Source organism: Pinus tabuliformis, chromosome 2_1 (genome assembly GCF_031772625.1).
Source record: "Pinus tabuliformis cultivar Carrire ecotype Pingquan chromosome 2_1, CPIR1, whole genome shotgun sequence".
In the NCBI taxonomy this organism is placed as follows: Eukaryota; Viridiplantae; Streptophyta; class Pinopsida; order Pinales; family Pinaceae; genus Pinus; species Pinus tabuliformis.
The window spans coordinates 98,300,220-98,310,448 of record NC_142299.1 but is presented as its reverse complement, the minus strand read 5'-3'; the positions used below and the strand labels follow the sequence as shown (position 1 = coordinate 98,310,448).

The 10,229-nt window shown below is 38.9% G+C and overlaps 1 pseudogene; it reads left to right on the top strand.

Moving 5' to 3' along the window:
* The first annotated feature begins 8,567 nt into the window (after window positions 1-8,567).
* Window positions 8,568-9,996, top strand: LOC149198965 (uncharacterized; annotated as a pseudogene).
* The last annotated feature ends 233 nt before the right edge of the window (window positions 9,997-10,229 follow it).

Genomic DNA, 10,229 nt, shown 5'->3' with positions numbered 1-10,229 from the left:
AATGTGCAATTAGTATCAGCGCTATGTCAAATCCAGCATCTACTACAACAAAAGCTTCTTTGGATATTACCGCTAAAGTGCAGGCAGAAATAATGGCATAATGATCCAAGAAATGAATGAGGCAGAGGATAACGGAAGTGGAAGACTTGAAATAAATGAATGGCCCCAACGCCAGAAAGAATGACAGAGCCACTTTTGATCGCATAATGGCGGTTCCCTTCATTTAAGGCAAAATTTTAGTTTAAGAGCTATTTTTATTTAAAAATTAGTTTGATTTAAAAGGCCCAGGTAAAGGGAAAGTAAATAGTCAAAGAACGAATGCCACAGAAGCATTGAAATAGGAGTAAACGGTCTATTCCTAGTTTCAGTTCCGATTCAGAAAGGATATGCAGCTACAGTTGTTGCCTCCACATTGATTATCATCGGATTTTATATGTAACGCTGCCCCTTTTCAAAACAGATGGACAGGCAATTGCGCATGCAGTGCTAGAACATCTTGCCCATGAAACTGGATGTCGTGGCTTGTTTTCTCCTCACTATCACCACTGCCACTTTCACGAATGATGCGGGCGCCCCAATAACAGATATTTACAATAAAAAAGGTTTTCTCTTTAGATATGGAATCAGGTGATGTCAACCCCGCCAGGGCACTAAATTCGGTCCTCATTCACGCCACAAAGACATCAACCGCAACAGAAAAATAGGAACCAATTTCCTATTTCAAGACCTCAGAAATCAAAAAGATCTGTGCTCTGGTTTATTAGCCATCATAGGATTTCAAGAGAAACGAATTTTCCTATTTCGATCCTCAGTCATGATTTCATGAGATCTTTGCTCCAGATTTTGTCTCTTAATAAACCAATCGTAGAAGGTTGAGAGGAAGGCTGTTTTATTTGTAGAATGGATGTAACGCTTTTTTGTTAATTTTTGTAATGTTAGATTAAACAGCGCCCTGTTTTAGGTCGATCTGTTTCCTACAGATGATATGATTTTAATTGTAAATTCTTAGTGTATGAGAGGAAGAGAGAAAAGGGAGAGTTCTGAGTGCTGAGAGCTGGTGGAGAACAGAGCTTTCAATGTACAGTTTTTGGCAGAGAGTTTAATGAAATTACACAGCTCTGACTTCTGAGATCCCTGTGGTATGTTAATTTAGCATATGTGTTTCTTGTGTTTAATATGTAATCTGTTATGTTCCATTTCACTACATGATCATATCTAATTGAACAAATGAAGTGTTAAAGTAAGAATTCATGCCTGCCATGCTCTGCTTTTAAGTTTGTTCAATTCAATGTTTTCTCCTGTTTAAGGAGGATTCAAAGTTATTGTTTGCCCTCCTTAGCTCCTCACCAGTCTTGCCATCCCATTTAAATCTAGATTTGGTGTTAAATTTCTTGCCTACCTTGCCTCAGTCAATAATCTGTGTTGTTCATTATATTCAAGCTGTGATTTTGCCCATGCAACCCAGAAAAACCCCGTCATTTAATTAAAAAACCCAAAACAACCTTTTTAATTCGTTTACTAGCCTAATATCAGTGCTACCTTGTTGGTCATCTCATTCTATTGAAGATCTGCCGAGATTGACCGGAGAGAGCCTTCTCCTGCCCCGTAGGGCTAGCTACGAGGTTAAATGGTTTGATGTAGCCTTGAGGTTTACCTTTCTCAGCCTGAGGTGAAATTTCAAGCGCTAACAGACCCATCGATTGATATGATCAACTTCATTTTCCACCTTTCATGTGAATAATATATAAATAATATATATGTGGAAGGCTCTTATTTCAACTTAAGGTAGACTTTAACAACAAAATCACTCCCTTGTCCCACAAACAAGGAAGTCTCATATAACAATTTGGTATCTAACTTGATTTTGATTGATATGATCAACTTCATTTTCCACCTTTCATGTAAATAATATATTTGTCTAAGGCTTCTTCTTTCAACTTAATGTGGATGAGGATATGTTGAATATTTTTTTTTATTTTAATTTTTTAATTGAGGTGGCTCACCCCTCACCAATTTTCTTAGGGATTTCAGATTATTCCAATTCTAATAAGTTCCTGCACGATAAGTTCGTCCTTATTATTTATAACATTCATTCATATATAAGCAAATTTTATTTAGCAAAATCGTCAATTGCTTTTAATAAATTTAAATAATTATATTTGTGCCACGTGGCTCCTCTTGCCCACAAATTTCCTAGAGATTTGAGATTATTCCAATTCTAATAAGTTCCTCCAAAATACGTTCCTCCTTATTATTTATAACATTCATTTATATATAAACAAATTTTATTTAGCAAAATGGTCCATTTTACAATAAGATGTATAATTCTTTTTTTTTTCTCAAGTTACAGTTGACCCATAACATTTTTATACATGGTTAATCAAGTATATGTGTGCAATAGGAAAACATTTTTCATGTTGCAATAATTTTTTGTTGCAACAACTTTTTGTTATATTTATAAAGCCTTCAACTATATCAACAACATTGATATTTTTAATATAATTATAATAATATTATTATTATCAATATCATAATAAAAATATTTTAATTTTTTAATATTATTTACACCATTAAATAATAAGAAAATGTTATATAGTCCTATCATCAATACCCAAGTAAGATTGGAATAATATAATGTAGATTCTTAAATCAAAATTGGTGTGAAGGTTATATTTAAACTCACAAGTAAAACATCAAAACAGTCCAATCTTAATAAGAAAGCCAACATTTGTGTTCAGGTTCAAACCTTCTTGACGTTACAGTTTTATTTTTAATGCCAAAGCCATTCAAAGTTTTATTTTCATGTTTTGAGTCATTTGGTGCGACATTTTACAATTATTTTTATACGTGATGTTTGTCCGTTGGCAGTCGCTCTAATTCCGTGTATCAATAGGTAATCCATCAATAGGTATGACTTGACAAACGTTTCACTCATAGATTCCCCAATTAAGATGGAAATATAATTTATCCATTTGATAATACTATATATAAACAAAACAGCCCAAGTAAATGCATCCGTAAAGGACCTTCCCGCACGCTCCAATAATGCCTGTGGATAATGCCTTCACCGCTAAATATAAATTTAAATCACAACGAACCGATTCAATCTTCAGCACCACAGAAATCTCCAAATCAGCTTCTACCTTCACCAGCCTCGACTTCCCCCAGTTAGTTTACAAATTAATTTCATCAACCGAAGGCTTATTTATTTATTTAAAGGATTTGGTGCGGTTAACTGGCCATCATATGAACAGCATAGAAGGACAGATCTGAAATGCAGTGCCAATAAAAAATGGGTCACCTTCACAGCGTCACCGATAAGAAAATGGTTTGTTTTGGGAAATTTATATTTTAGAATTTGAGAGAACGAAATTTAAAATAAATATAAACAATTAACTTTCTTTTCAAGCTTGTCAATTTACCTAACACCGGGAGAAAAAACTGTAATTGAATTCAATCTGGAAACAATAAGACATGTGAATAAGTTACGCCATGTCATAGTTGTTCAAATTTCAAGAGGTTCCAATCTAGAATTTTAGGTTAAACTGAATCGATAAGGTAGAGTTGGAATTTGAAAACAGGAGGTTAACGACTCTCATTGGTAAGACCGTTCGTATTATATTCTCCATCACTCACAACGTGGGTTGGTGTCGCTACTTTCCTTCACGCTTCTACTCAACCTCCCGCCCCTTGGTGGGTCTCCAGAGTGGTTTGCAAGCGGGCCCTTTTTAGCATTAAGATGTATTTAGTCCCCCATGCCCTTCTTCACTCACAATTCATTCGAGTGTTTTGAGAAAGGCAAAGTGAAGGACTCGATAAGGAGTGCAAGTTGCCCTAGGCAAAGGCTCATTCCAACATATTAATCCATGGCTTATTGTAATTGTTGGACACCTAATCCTAATGGGTTAGCGTGGAAGTTGAATGGACAAAGCAGTCCAAGAGACCTCGGGATCTGAATCCCAAGAGTCACCTATTGTACTATAAATGTGTATCTTATGTTAATAAAAAAATGAATTCACTCATTTATCTTTCATATTGTTTGCTGTCCATGTGTGTTTAACATGGTATCAGAGCCACTTGTTTTTCTCTGGCCTGTTATTTGCACAGTCCTGCACCTCTGCCCATAATTCTGTGTCTGAGCTGCTCATACCTGAGCCTCTGCCCATAATTCTGTGTCTGAGCTGCTCATACCTGAGCGCTGCCTCTATCATGCGTTTCATTCTCTCACTGCCAGAAGATGGTGTCTGAGACTGCGCCCTCTGACCATGAGTAATTGATGTGCGTTGATGCGTTTTGAGCGTTGATGCGTTTTTGAGCCTGATGCGTTCATGTATTCCCTGGAACGCTGCGTTGCCCTGACGCTGTTTCATATAATCCGCTATTCATTACTATTCCTGTATTGTCCTCTGTGCTTCTCACATCTGCCATATGACTGTGTTTAATACATTTTTATACCTGTTTCAGAGCATTTGTCAGAACAGAGGTAACGTCTCTGTGGGAAGTTTTTCAAGGTATCCATACATAGCAAATCCACACAGGTCAGCTTCGGTAATATGAAGCGTTTTTCTGAGTAGAACATTGCGTTTCCTCTGAGTTCCTTATGGTTGCTAGTTGCATGTCCTGAGTAGAACATTGCGTTTCCTCTGAGTTCCTTATGCACACTTCGGGTCCAACTGTGCCATAGTCGGGGTAGGCAAACGTTGATTTAGGAAGGCGCAGTTACATTCAGAACCTTCCTCCTACGGTGAATTACAATGAATTACTGCTTTCTGTTGGACGTTGTGTTGGTGTAGCCATTCCAGGAGTTCCTCCTACGGCGAACTGTCAACGTCTCTACGAAAGGACGTGCAATTTAGTGCTCGAGGGACTTTAAAAACCAAGAAATTTAGTACTCGAGGGACTTCAAAAACCGTCCGCACTTCTTCCAGGTATTGGATTCGCCCTGGTGTCCATCAATCTTATAGCCCGCATCGAACATTGTACAGTCACTCTAGATCGGGAATTGGGATTGAAAATGGCTTCTGTGGCCCCTTACGGCCGTCGTTCTCTGGTAAGGTCGATCTGGTAATAAATCATTTACCAGGGTTTTATTCCGGTTGTGGTCTGCGCAGCCCTAATGGCATGGGTTGCAAAGGAATGAGGTCACGTTTTGTACCTGGGCGATTTTGGCCAAATAGCTACTCCATTGAAGGGTTGGCTGCAAGTAACCGGCAAGTAAAATCCGTCTTATCACCCGTTTGTCCTCTGCCGCTCTGTCACGCTGAATGCTTTTATCTCTATTCTACATATTTTGTAAAACTAACACCTCTGGCTTGTAGTTCCAAAATATCTCCAATCTCCAGCGCTGAGCTTACCACCTTATCGCCCTTTCCTTCCAACACACCGAACGAGCACATAGCGTATGGGTATGCTTCCACTTATTTGACAAGGAAGGAAGTGTTATCTTCTGATTTTAGCTACCAAATGAGACGTATTCAGTGACAAGAGTCCAATATGTGATACCAAGGCCCAATTGAAGGTTTCATCAACAAGTTCTCCTGGAATTTTTTGGCCATAAGATTCTCGACGTTCTACTTCGACTTTGAGGAGCGTGGAGGATAAGCTCATGGTTTTCTCTTAATGATGCGCGCAGATATGTCTATTTCTATTGGTATTCTCGATGCACAGTGGAATTGGTAATTTTGTTGCTTAGAGAATTGTGAAGAAAGTGAAGAAGGGTCATTTGGCGAAGCATTCGCCCATGATCGATGATATCAGCGTTGTGCCTAATTGGGGCAAGGTGAATAGCGGGATGCTGAAGATGTATAAGGCTGAGCTGCTGGAGAAGGTGCCCATCATGCAGCATTTCTTGTTTGGATCGCTTATTAAATGGTTAGTTTAATCAGATAGTGTTTTCTTTTGGATGTTTATAAAGAAACTACTCCAGCGGGGCTGCACATTCTTTGGTTTAAGTGCCAGGTCTGAAAGGCATGCATTCCACCAAAATCATCAGGTCCTATGCCCGTGGCGCAGCGGAAACCTGGTGGACGGCCTAATTCTCTGTTGATCACACTAGTAAACTGACATCGGTTGGCAATTAAAACAAAGTTTTGTTTTAGACAGAATCTTTGATTTTTATGGTCACCAGTATCTGTTGTTTTTGTTTCAACAGAATCCGGCATATCACGGTCACCGTTGACCGATGGACTGATTTCTTATAAGATATAACAAAGTTGCCCTCGATCTTTAAGTACCAGGACTTCATGGACAAACATTAGAATATGCCTTTTGTACATTTTAGCAATATTTTACTATTTCCAACTGATAAAATATTGTCAAAATGGTCAGTGACAGCCTGACAGGTATAATGCCTACTAAATTCTAAAAGCGATATATATTTCCTCCATTAGAAAGGCCGAGTGCATACTTTGGTGGTTGATAAATCACTGTTGGAAAGTCGAATGCTTTGTATTTTTCACAAGTCCATATTATCTTTGCTGTAGCAAACTTTTTTAGAGATGCCAAGTTGAATTGGTTAAATGATTTTGGTGATTGAAGTCGAGGAGTTCTTGCCTGTTCATTTTCAGAAACTTTGTTTCAGTCCTGTGGCTTTAATTTGAGAAGACAGTTGGTTCCAGGCCTAAAGCAATCTTTCTAAAGTTGGTTCGTGACCTGCATAGGTCAACTTTGTATTTTCTACAGCGACTTCCATAAAGAATGATCTAGCCCAAGGCTACAAACTTGTATTTTCTGTGGTTGTTTCAGTTGAGCAACATATCTATTGTATCTGTGTTGGAAGGACTTTGAGCCTCTCATTCTTGCTGTGAAATTTCTACAGAATTTAAAGAACAGAATCTCTGAAAGTCTGGTGATATTTGTATAATTTTGACAGTTTCAAGATATCTCTGGTTGATTTTTCCCTTTAAGCTATAGGGCTCTCTTGTGCAACTTGAAGATATTTAGCAGCTTACATTTTTCTGTGGGATTTGGAGATTTTTAAGGTGTAGAAAAATGGCTAAGCTTGAAAGAATATTAGAATTATTGAGAACTCTAATCATGTCCACTGCTAACAGCACAGTCAAAATTAACAAAACCTCTCTTTCAGACATTCAAACATGTTTGCAATATGCACAAGAAAAGATAGAGTTTTTGCAGCTTGAATCACAACTCCAGCAGGAAGAATTACAACACTGGAGTCATCATTCTGAACCTGTTTCTGTTCAGAACATTGAGACTGCAACCCATCAACAACAAGTCAGTAATGTTACTGTTCATTCAAATAAAGCAGCAGTTGTATATGCAGATGCAGAAACTCAGTCTGCACTTCCCAAGCCCATCATCAGACCTTGGGAACAGCTTGTCCACAACAAGCACAAAACTAGTCTTGGATATGACAAGGACTTGTCCTTTCATATTCCAGACTATGCCAAGCCCATTCAGTTTCAGAGTGCTGGATTCATTTATGACAGTTCACCTGCTCCTCATGACAGCTCACCTCCAGCTGTTCCAGATTCTGCCCCTCTTCCACAGCAACAACAACAACAAAAACAACAGATCGTGAAATGCCAACACTGTGACCGAGTTGGCCATCTAAAAGATCACTGTTTTGATCTTCATCCATGTGAGCACTTTCATAAAACTAGCCATTCTTCAAACATATGCTTCAGAAACAAACAACCTGCAATAACAAAGATTCATCTTGGATGGATCGCTTCTTGGCAATGGGCATCAACATCTAAGAAGATATTCCAAACACATGTCAGAACTTGTTCCAGAGTATTAAACAGTCTTGCAGTTGAGTTTTCTCCATCTTCTCACCTTCTATCTGACAGGGGGGGAAATGATGGTCATCTACAAGCTTCAAAGTCACATCAAGCGAGCCTGAGCCATAACCTGCCACACCAGTTTCAGAGTTGTAGCCAGAGACAAAGATGCCTGAACATGCCTTCAGTTGGCGATCTGGGACACTTCCTTTAGCAGAAGACTCCAGCTTCTTGCCAGTTTTGGAAGAATTCCAGGAATTATAGAGTTGTTGGTCATCCTTAAACCATCACAGATTAAGAACACTTCCTCTAGCAGAAGTCTCCAGCTTCTTGCCAGTTTTAGAAGAGTTCCAGGAATTGCATTAAGCATTCCAGAGTTGTTGGTCATCCTTAAACCATCACAGATTGAGAACACTTCCTCTAGCAGAAAACTTCAGTTTCTTGCCAGTTTTGGAAGAGTTCCGGGAACTGCACTAAGCATTCCAGTGTTGGTGGTCATCCTTAAACCACTGCCCTTTTTACCAACATTTCATAGAGCATATTCAGCCTAGTGCTGCCATGTATTTTTTTCACATTTTGTATTACAGCTCTCTTCTTGGACTCATACATAACCCTTCGGATTAAGGGGGGGAATGTTGGACACCTAATCCTAATGGGTTAGCGTGGAAGTTGAATGGACAAAGCAGTCCAAGAGACCTTGAGATCTGAATCCCAAGAGTCACCTATTGTACTATAAATGTGTATCTTATGTTAATAAAAAAATGAATTCACTGATTTATCTTTCATATTGTTTGTTGTCCATGTGTGTTTAACAGTAATACCAGTACCAACTTATCTGTTGTAACAATGGTTGGTACCGTTTCAAGAACGGGTCAGTGATACCCTAGGTGCTATTAAATTGTTTTGCATGTATAATTTATGGATTGGATTGGATTAGAATCTCTTGCAGATATTTCGATTGATGTGTAGCGGAAGTAAGGCCGCCCTGTGGGCATCTGTTGCAGCCAATACGCTGAGTACAGGCATTGGGGCTTGCCATTATTTTTGCTCCGGCGATGCAGTTCTTGTTTTTCACCCACTCCCACTAACATTTCTGAAGGCTCGGAATTACAGATACAGGAGGTTGAGGGGAAGTTAGATGTTGTCTTCTGGAATTATAATCAAAGATCACATGGAGAAAAGAGCGGCCAAGATGTCAGGAAGCAGGTCGAATCCAAGAAATGGATCAGTGCAAAGAGATGACCATATGAGCAGCTCTGTAACAGCTCGACGACCATTACCTCGCAATTTCAACCTCCACCATGAAAAAGATTTCCGTAGGTCCTCCACCTACTCTGGGCGCTCTTTCCAACCCCAAAAGATTTGGGAGGCATCCTCGAAATTGAAGAACAATACGAGTGTGACAATGAAAAGGCCAAAGACACATCCTGAGCTTCTCAATCGGGATTAGTGGAAACACACGGCTTGGACGAATAACCGAGTGAATGATAAGGCATTAGGCGCTAATAAATTACTGGTGAACGTGACAGTTGCACGGAGCATTGGTCCCCTGCATGCATTACTCTCCAAAGATGCCACAGTGGAGGATGCAATTAAAGCCACCCTTGTTCTCTATGCCAAGGAAGGGCGTAAGCCTCTTCTCAGTAATGATCCTGCCTCCTTTGGACTCCATTATTCACAATTCACCATCAACTGTAAGAACCCTAATTTGTTTTAGTCGTGTAAACTGCGTTGAATTTTAATAGATATACCTTGAACCTAATTATGTTGCAATTTCGGAGAAATGGTGGATGTACCTAGAATATAGGTTGCTGTGTTTGATATGGAAACCATGGTTAATGGTCTATCAGTTTTGTTGGCATGCAAACCGTGGTTAATGGTCTGTCAGTTTTGTTGGTAGGTTTAAATCCAGGTGATAAGGTCGAGGACATGGGTTCCCGCACATTCTTCCTCTGTTCGAAGGAGGCAGCGAATAAGAGCGTCCATGGCGGAGATATCGCAGTTACAGCCCGTTCATCGTTGTCTTCATGTGGAAAAGATATTCAAAGCATCTCGAGAATAACGGAGCCGTGGTACAACAAGCTTATGGGCTGTCTTCTGTCATCGCCTTAGTAATAATGACATGTAAGATATCGATAGGGATTTCACTGGAAAAGTTTCCAAGTAGCATATCGAAAATAAAATGTAGATGGGATTCTCTCGGTGAAAGTTGATGCACGGTTCTTGAATTTGTTGCAATTAAAGTGGGACTTATATTTGTAAATATTTGGGGTTTACGTGGGTGTAGTATGTGCTTTTTGTAGCCGATATCTTGACTCATTATTTGTTCAAGTGAATGTAATCGTGCATATAATAAAAAAAAATTCAGTATTAATTTATATATATTTATTTTTTATTTATAAATAATAAATATGTTGTAATTTTTTATAAGGAGGATAACGGGGAGAAGATGTTCGATTGTTTTCCTAACAACGGGAGCTATAGAAA